Here is a 10,603-nt window from a genome sequence, read left to right as displayed (position 1 = left end):
TCCCAGAATTACTTAAAGGGGTACTCCACTGGAAAACATTTACTTTTATATCAACTGGTGCCAGAAAGTTAAACAGATTTTTAAATTACTTCTATTTAAACTATTAATCCTTACAGTACTTATCAGCTGCTGTATGCTCCACAGGAAGTTGTGTAGTTCTTTCCAGTCTGACCACAGTGCTATTTGCTGACACCTCTGTCCATGTCAGGAACTGTCCAGAGCAGGATAGGTTTGCTATGGGGATTTGCTCCTACTATGGACAGTTATTGACATGGACAAAGGTGTCAGCACAGAGCACTGTGGTCAGACAGAAAATAAATTAAAAAAGAAAAGAACTTCCTGTGAATCACTTATACAGCAGCTAATAAGTACTGGAAGGATTAAGCACCAATTGATAAAAAAAAAAATGTTTTCCAGTAGAGTACCCCTTTGAGCAGTGGTGAGGTTATGCTGGGAGTTGTAGTTTCACTCACCATAACTGTAGAACTTACAAGTGACTACAGCTCTGATGGGACATAGAGAGGAGAATGTACAATAATATTAGTGACTACAGGCGACGTCTTCTCTATAGTGAGGAGAATGTACAATGATATCAGTGACTACAGGTGACGTCTTCTCTATAGTGAGAAGAATACACAATGATATCAGTGACTACAGGTGACGTCTTCTCTATATTGAGGAGAATACACAATGATATCAGTGACTACAGGCGACGTCTTCTCTATAGTCTTCCCTTATCTAATTCAGATGGTACATACCGCCAGGACTTGTTCCAGCTAAAACTTCTGTCTGCAGAATGTGACGCCCAGACGTCTCCTCTCTATGTCAGCGCATTCTCATCCTCTATATGAAAACAGTTATTATTATAAACCTGCCAGACACAGTATCCTCTAAATATAATACTACTATACACTATACTCTTTGATTATAAATCTTCCATACACCATACCCACTGAATATAATACTACCACACACTGTACATTCTGAATATAATACCAACATATACTGTACACTCTGAATATAAATCTGCCACATACTTTAACCCTGAATATAATACCGCCACACACTGTACCCTCTGAATATAATACTACCACCCACTGCGCCCTCTGTATATAATACTACCACCCACTGCGCCCTCTGAATATAATACTACCACCCACTGCGCCCTCTGAATATAATACTACCACCCACTGCGCCCTCTGAATATAATACTACCACACACTGTGCCCTCTGAATATAAATCTGCCACATACTGCACCCCTGAATATAAATCTGCCACATACTGTACCCCTGAATATAATACCGCCACACGCTGTACCCACTGAATATAATACTACCACATATTGTACCCTCTGAATATAATACTACCACCCACTGCGCCCTCTGAATATAATACTACCACAAACTGCGCCCCCTGAATATAAATCTGCCACATAGTGTACCCTCTGAATATAAATCTGCCACATACTGTACCCCTGAATATAAATATGCCACATACTGTACCCCTGAATATAATACTACCACCCACTGCACCCTCTGAATATAATACTTAGAGATGAGCGAACTACAGTAAATTTGATTCGTCACGAACTTCTCGGCAGTTGATGACTTTTCCTGCATAAATTAGTTCAGCTTTCAGGTGCTCCCGTGGGCTGGAAAAGGTGGATACAGTACTAGGAGAACTAATTTACGCAGGATAAGTCATCAACTGCTGAGCCGAGAAGTTCGAGACAAATCGAATTTACTGTAAGTTCGCTCATCTCTAATAATACTACCACAAACTGCGCCCTCTGAATATAATACTACCACAAACTGCGCCCTCTGAATATAATACTACCACAAACTGCGCCCTCTGAATATAATACTACCACAAACTGCGCCCTATGAATAACATTGCCATACAGTGCACCCTCTGAATATAATACCACAACCGCAGTAACACCCCTCAACATCCGTTAGCTGATGCTATTACCACGGGAGGGGGGTATTGGTGGTGTTGCTAGTGGATGATGGGGGTGCTACTACTGGGGGGTGTTGCTGGAGGATGATGAGGGTGCTACTGGCCATCCCCCCTGGCAGTACCACCCCCATCATCCATCGGCAGGATCATCCTCCTGGCAGGAGCACCGCCATCATCCACCACCAGGATCTGCTGATGGAGGTGCTGCTGCTGGGGGGTGGGTGTTGCTGGTGGATGATGAGGGTGCTACTGCCAGGGGGGAGCATTAGGTAGGCAGCAGTTCCCCCACATTAGGTAGGTAGCAGTTTCCCCACATTAGGTAGCATCTTTTCCCCACATTAGGCAGCATAGATTCCCCACATGTGGTACCAGTTCCCCCACATTAGGTAGGTACCAGTTACCCCACATTAGGTAGCAATTTCCCCACATTAGGTAGCACAGATTCCCCACATTATGTAGCAGTTTCCCCACATTAGGTAGCATAGATTCCCCACATTTGGTAGCACAGATTACCCACATAAGGTAGCACAGATTACCCACATAAGGTAGCATAGACTCCGCACACTTGGTAGTAGTTTCCCCACATTAGGCCGCAGGTTCCCCACAATGGGTCAAAGTCTCCCCACATTAGATCGCTGGTTCAAACCCCCCCCCCCCCCACCCCACCCCCACACACACAAAAAAAACACATACAACACAGAGAGACACACACACACAAACACACACACAGTCAGATAGACACACACTCACAGACAGACACACAGACACACACACACAGTCACACACACAGAGTCACACACACACAGAGTCACACACACAGTCACACACACACAGTCACATACACACACAGTCACACACACAGAGTCACATACACACACAGTCACATACACACACAGTCACACACACACACAGTCACACACACACAGAGTCACATACACACACAGTCACATACACACACAGTCACACACACACACAGTCACACACACACAGAGTCACATACACACACAGTCACATACACACAGTCACATACACACACAGTCACACACACACAGAGTCACACACACACACACACACACACACACACACAGAGTCACATACACACACAGACAGAGAGACAGACACACTCACCCATCCAGCAGCGCTCCTTCTCACCTGGCGCCCTGCGAGTGACGTCACTGACGTCCTCCTGCGCGGCCATGCAGTGTGACGTCAGGCCGGCGCAGACGTGGGAGCGGAGGCCGGGCACAGTGCTTGTAACGGCGAGGGGATGTGATGACGGACGGGCGCACAGTGCAGGTGAAAGAGGGGGGGTTGCTGACGGACGGAAGGGCGCACCGCACACACTGCGCGGGGGGGGGGTGGGGGGGTCAGGCACAGATGGGTCCACTGACGGATGGGTGGCCGGTCAGGCACAGATGGGGGGTGTCTGTGTAGCGGGGGGGGGGTGCTGCGGAGCATCTTGGTGTCACCCCATTAGGTTGGTGTCACCCGGTGCGGGCCGCACCCCCCGCACCCGGGTCGCAACGCCACTGTGAAATAATACTGTTATTCAGAATAGCATGCAGATTACCGGCATCGCTCTTACAATCACTGCTGCACAGCAGCACAATGACAGAGCCTGGTGGTGGCATCAGTGTCAGGAGGCCATATAGTGACTGAATGACATAGCGTGGACATAGCGTGGCAAGAGGAGACCATTTCGTGGCTGAGTGGCACAGCGTGGAGTTGGCTGATGCACTAGTACACTACATACCAGGGCTTCACAATCCCCCCCCCCCCCCCAAAAAAAAAAAAAAAAACACAATATATGACATTTTTGACAAAGATTTCTCATTGGTAGCACCCGCTATCCAAAAATTAGAAATTTCCAGACCCAGGCCCCACCTCTGCGGCATCAGTAACCCATATATTGCCTGAAGGACACAGCCTGGAGTTGGTTGATGCACCAGTACACACCAGGGCTTCACAATCCCCCCTCCAAAATCAACACAATGAGAAATTTTTGTCAAAGATTTCTCATTGGTAGCACCCGCTATCCAAAAATTTAAAATTTCAAGACCCAGGCCCCACCTCTGCGGCATCAGGAACCCATATATTGCCTGAAGGACACAGCCTGGAGTTGGCTGATGCACCAGTACACACACGGGCTTCACAATCCCCTCCTAAAAATAACAACATTTTAGAAATTTTTTAAAGAAATACCTTTGTGTAAGAACAAGCGCATATCCAACAGTTCACAAGACTCTATAATGCAGGATGGTGGACCAGCCAAAGACATTCTTCTCAAAAATAATGAACCACACAATGTTTGAATTTCTAATTCAATATGTGTGTAAGCGCATCTGTCTACAAAAGATCAGATCACCAAAGGACTTTTTTCGCCCAAAATGATGAAGCAGAGTTAATCCCTGTCCGTATTTTTAATTTTTTTTCATTAAAAAATCACACGCAACAAGCGTTCCGTTGTGTAACGATTAGCATTCTGGAAAATTCAATTTTATTACTGATAAAATTATCAGTAAATTAAAAAAAAAAAACTACCCAAGAGTGTTTAATTACCCCATACATTGCACCAGGAGCAGTCAAGAGTAGGCCTCAGCAGTACCCAAGAGGCTTTAATAACCCCCTACCTTTGCACGATCAATTGCGAGATCGAGCAATACCAGGTGTGTTATGCCCTCTGATTTCCGGGGCCGCAGGCGCGCTCCACTGAACGGATTAGCGTGTCTCTATCTTTCATCGACCGATGCTGGTAACCCGCTAACTCCCGGAAAGGTAAGCTGCCGCGAAGCAGGTGGTCTCCCCCGGGCATGTTTGGCTCCAGAATTTCCACTACTGCCACACCACGCTGACTGCCAACCGTGCTACCGCCTTGCTGATTAAAGGGCAACCTGCAACTCTCTTCTCCCGATGATGAACCCCCTTCTCCTGAAATCGAGCAATAACAGGTGTGTTATGACCTCAGATGTCCGGGGCCGCAGGCGCGCTCCACTGAACGGATTAGGGTGTGTCCATCTTTTTTTGTAGCACCCGCAATCCAAAAATTTTAAATTACCAGACCCAGGCCCCACCTCTGCGGCATCAGGAACCCATTTATTGCTTGAAGGACAAAGCCTGGAGTTGGCTGATGCACGAGTACACACAGGGCTTCACAATCCGCCCCAAAATCAACATAATTGTATAAATGTTTTTTTTTAATTTACAACTTTGTGTAAGCACAAGCGCATATCCAACATTTCAGAAGTCTATATAAGGCAGGAAGGTGGACCACTCAAAGACATTCTTCTCAAAAATAATGAACCACATAATTGTTGAATTTTTTTTTTTTTAAATTGAAATTCCTAGACCCAGGCCCCACCTCAGCTGCATCAGTAACCCATAGATTGCCTGAAAGACACAGCCTGGAGTTGGCTGATGCACGAGTACACACCCGGGCTTCACAATCCACCCCAAAAAACAGCAACATTTTATCAAAATTGTCGGACAAAATACCCTTTTTTTTTTAAAAACAAGCGCATATACAGCAGTTCAGAAGACTCTATAATGCAGGATGGTGGACCACCCAAAGACATTCTTCTCAAAAGTAATAAACCACACAATGTTTGAAATTTGGTTAAAAAAATTATTACATGTGTGTAAGTGCATCTGTCTCCAAAAATTCAGATGGCAAAAGGATTCTATTCGCCAAAAATGATTAAGCAGAGTTAATCCCTCTCCATCTATTTTTTTTTTCATAAAAAAATCACACGCAACAAGCGTTCCGTTGTGTAACGGTTAGCAATAATTCAATTTTATTACTGATAAAATTACCAGTAAATTTAACAATAACACTACCCAAGAGTGTTTAATTACCCCATACATTGCACCAGGAGCAGTCAGGAGTAGGCCTCAGCAGTACCCAAGAGGCTTTAATAACACCCTTACCTTGCCCGATCAATTGCGAGATCGAGCAATAACAGGTGTGTTATGTCCTCAGATGTCCTGGGCCGCACTAGTGCTCCACTGAACGGATTAGCGTGTCTCTATCTTTCAAGGACAGGTGCGTGTTGCACGCTGAAACCAGTTCGTGATAGGGATCTGTGATTGCAATTATTTAACCTTAAAACGAGGAATTATCAGTAAGTGAGGGTCATAAACTGGTGTTTATTAAGTCCTTGCCCTTTGTACACACCGCCTGTCGCTATAAGCGATTGGATTGGATTAGTTGGTTAGTGAGGTCCTCGGATCGGCCCAGGCAGGGTAGGAGAAGGTCCTTGCAGAGCGCCGAGAATTTAACGATCATTGTTGAAATTTGCATTAAGCATGTATTTAGCTACTGCTAAACATCAAAAAATGTAATGCCCAAGGCCAGATGCAACAAGGAGGGGTGGCAGGAGCAGTTCCTGAAAGACACAGAATGAATTCCTGAAAGACACAGAATGAGTCTGGAGCATGCATTTGCAGTACCCAAGAGGTTTTCATAACCCCTTACATTTAAAGATCAATGTTTACATCTGCATTAAGCATGTATTTAGCTACTGCTAAACTTCAAAAAATTATAGGCCCAAGGCCTGAGGCACCAGGGAGGCAAGTAGTTTGTGAAAGACACAGAATGAGTCTGGAGCAGTCATTCGCAGTACCAAAGAGGGTTTCATAACCCCTTACATTTAAAGATCAATGTTGACATTTGCATTAAGCATGTATTTAGCTACTGCTAAACTTCAAAAAATTATAGGCCCAAGGCCAGAAGTTTCAGTTTTCCCGATATTAGGAGAATAGTTGTCCCCCAGATTAGGCAGCATAGATGTCACCCAGATTAGGCAGCATAGATGTCCCCCAGAGTAGGCAGCATAGATGTCCCCCAGATTAGGAGCATACTTGTCCCCCAGATTAGGCAGCATAGATGTCATCCAGATTAGGAGCATAGTTGTCCCCCAGAGTAGGCAGCATAGATGTCACCCAGATTAGGCAGCATAGATGTCCCCCAGATTAGGCAGCATTGTTGTCCCCAATCAGCGTGGGCCGGTCAGAGCCAATCAAAGGGCTGTATGTGTCAAGCGGGCCATACAATCCCCAGGTCTGCCCCAGAGGGTTTCATAACCAACAACAATAGAGAAAATGTTGTTGTAGGAGCATGGTCAATCTACTCAGACCCATCTGTCATTGGTGGCTGGAAATCCTGGCTGATCCATCCCTGATTCATCTTGACAAACGTCAGTCTCTCCACATTTTTAGTGGACAGACGAGTTCACCTTGGGGTGACTATGGCCCCGGCCGCACTAAACACCCGCTCTGATGGCACACTACTGGCCGGGCAGGACAGCTTTTCCAGGGCAAACTCTGCTAGTTGCGGCCATAAATCGAGTTTGACTGCCCAGAAATACAGCGGATCTTCAACGGTTGTTGGCAGGTCATGTCGAGGTAAGCCATCACCTGCTGGTTCAGGTCCTGCTCCATGTCCACCTGCTGCTGATGAGTAGCTTCACAATGCGGCTGAAGGAAGCTACTCATCAGCGACTGTAGACTCAGGCTGCTGCTGATTGAGTCGGTACTGCTCCTGCCACCCCTCCCCTCCCCAGCAGCCGTGGCAGTGGAAGGTGAGCGCAGAGGGCCCCCCGAGTCAGACCTGCGACAAGTATGCTCCTAATCTGGGGGACAAGTATGCTCCTAATCTGGGGGACATCTATGCTGCGAGTGGATGGACCATGTGGCCGATAGGCATCGGCCAACCAACTACGTAGAAGCTCCCTGAAGTAGGTCAGTTTGTCCTCCCTCTCAGTGGGTGTAAAAAAGGCCCCCATTCTGGGCCGGTAGCGAGGGTCTAATAAGGTGGAGATCCAGAAGTCATCGCGCTGATGAATTTTGACAATTCGGGGGTCACTACGCAAGCAACTCAGCATGCATCGTGCCATTTGTGACAGTGACTCACTGGGACTACCTGCCTCCATCTCCACTGCATACTGCCACGGTGTGTCTGGGTCCTCTGTCTCGCCTCCCTCGTAATAACCCTCCAGCTCCTCTGGCTGCTCCTGCTCCTCCCCTCCTGTCCAATGACCAGAAACACCGGCCATCTCATCCACCGTAAACTGTGCTCCGCTCTGCCCCCTCATCATCCTCCTCCAGTTCATCCACCACAGGACTCATGTAGCCTTCTGATGAAGGCGCAACATCTCCATTGCCGTGACCAGCCATGTTTTCAATAATTTTTTGGAGTAAATGTAGGAGTGGAATTACGTCGTTCATGGCGTAATTCGAGCGACTAACAAAAAATGTGGCTTCCTCAAAGGGCCTCAGCAAACGGCAGGTGTCACGTATGAGCTGCCACTCGTTCACATTGAAGTTACACAGGGGAGTACTCCTATCTGCTTGTATCATCAAAAAATCTGTAATGGCTTTTCTTTGTTCGTATAGTCTGTCCAACTTATGGAGGGTGGAATTCCAACGTGTGGCAACGTCACAAATGAGACTATGTTGTGGGATACCGTTCTGACGCTGCAGCTCAAGCAAAGTGTGCTTGGCGGTGTATGAGTGGCTGAAGTGCATGCACAGTTTCCTTGCCATTGTCAGGACGTCTTGTAAATGGGGTGAAGACTTGATGAACTTTTTGACAACCAGATTCAACACGTGTGCCATGCAGGGCGAATGGTTCACACTTCCTTGTCGCAGCGCGGCCACAATGTTCTTCCCATTGTCGGTCACCATGGTTCCCATTTCCAGATTTCGTGGAGCAAGCCATAGTCGGATTTCTTCCCTAATGAACTTCAGCAGTTCCTCCCCTGTGTGACTCCGTTCGCCAAGGCAAACCATGTGAAGGACGGCTTGACACCGCTGTGCCCTACACTCGTGGTATGATGAAGGGCCACCGAGATTTGGACATGCAGAGGAGGCCGAGGACACGGGGGAGGAAGAGGCGCACACTGTAAAAGGACCAACTGCCTGGGAGCGAGAGCATGGAGGAGGAAGCGGTGTGACCTGTCCATGTTGCTGTTGTGGCTGTGCAGGAACAACATTTACCCAGTGGGCCTTAAAAGACATGTATTGTCCCTGCCCGTAGTTACAGCTCCACACGTCGGCGCTGCCGTGCGCTTTTGAACACACCAACAGGCTCAAGGACTGGCTCACCTTCTCTTGTACAAACTTATGCAGGGCTGGTACTGCCTTCTTCGCAAAGAAATGACGGCTTGGGACTCTCCACCTCGGCTCGGCACAAGCCATCAATTCCCTGAAAGCTGCAGAGTCCACCAGTTGGAAAGGGAGGGACTGCAACACCAGCAACTTGGACAGGAGCACATTCAACTTCTGCGCCGTTGGATGAGTGGGCGCATACTGTTGTCTCTTGGACATGGCTTCGCCGATCGATTGTTGGCGGAATGGCTGACTACGAGGAAGCAGGAGCGCAAGAAGGATGGTTTGACACACAGCTCCCTTCGGCTGAGGTGGTGGAGCCTTGGCTGGATGACGGAGGGAGCGGATGGCCACTGGGTGATGCGGTAGGCTGGACCACTACCTCGGAGCCACGGTTATCCCAGGCCGCTTTATGGTGGCGAATCATGTGTTGACGCAGGGCCGTGGTGCCGAGATTGGGACCCTGGCCACGCTTCACTTTCTGCCCACAGATTTTGCATGTGACTACGCTAAGGTCCTCTGGATTCTTTATGAAGAACAACCACACCGCAGAGTAGCTGATTTTCCCACCCGTAGTTCGCACTATTTCACTGCTATTGGCGCCGTCTCCAGGAACCACTGTTCCACTACCTCCCTGAATGGTAGCTTGCCGCGAAGCAGGTGGTCTCCCCCTGGCACGTTTGGCTCCTGAATTTCCACTACTGCCACCACCACGCTGATTGCCAACCGTGCTACCGCCTTGCTGCCTCATAGACAAAGAGCAAATCCCTTCTCCTGATGATGAGGAAGCCCCAGCTTCTGCACCCGGCTCCCAATTGCGATCGGCTTCATCATCATCAAAAGATGTGTGCACGTCACTGATGTCCTCCTTGTGTTCCACAACAGTGTCTGCCTCAGGACCCTGAGCAATTCAAACACCGCCTCCCACGTCACTCTCCACATCACTACTTGGCCACCCTGCGGAGCAAGCGACGCATGTCTCCTCACATTCTTGGCTGTCCATTAGATGCTGACTGTCCTCTATTACATCGTCCTCGCTAAATAGTGGAGCTGAACCCAAAGCATGAGATACTTCTTTGGGAGAGGGAACAGCATAGGACAAAGGCAATGGGATTACAGGGACTGCTCCCGGGCCATGTCAACTGAGGGTTGTGTCTGAGGAACCCACCGACTCTTGACTGGGGTTGTCAGATGTCGCTTGTGATGATGGGGATGAGTGTGCAAACCAATTGACGAGGAGAGATGGGTCGACGACACAACCGCTGAGTGTTAACGGGAGCTCAGGCCTATTGCTGCGACTCCTGCTGCCACTCGCCCCAAGTCTGCTGCCAACTCTGCCTGACGTATGTAGGCCTCTGCCCCTTCTCTGTGCACGTCCTGGCACTTCCCTGCCTGACATACTTAGTGCATTTATAAGGGTATAGAACAGCAGCAGGTGATTACTTACGGCTGTCCTTTCAAAGTATATAGGCCCTATACAGAATAACAGTTACTAAATAGTACACTCCTTTGTTGTATGTATGCCCTTTGCAATGATGA

This window comes from Hyla sarda, chromosome 9 (genome assembly GCF_029499605.1).
Source record: "Hyla sarda isolate aHylSar1 chromosome 9, aHylSar1.hap1, whole genome shotgun sequence".
NCBI classification, from domain to species: domain Eukaryota; kingdom Metazoa; phylum Chordata; class Amphibia; order Anura; family Hylidae; genus Hyla; species Hyla sarda.
The sequence above is the reverse complement of the archived record's forward strand: the minus strand, read 5'-3'. Positions refer to the sequence as shown.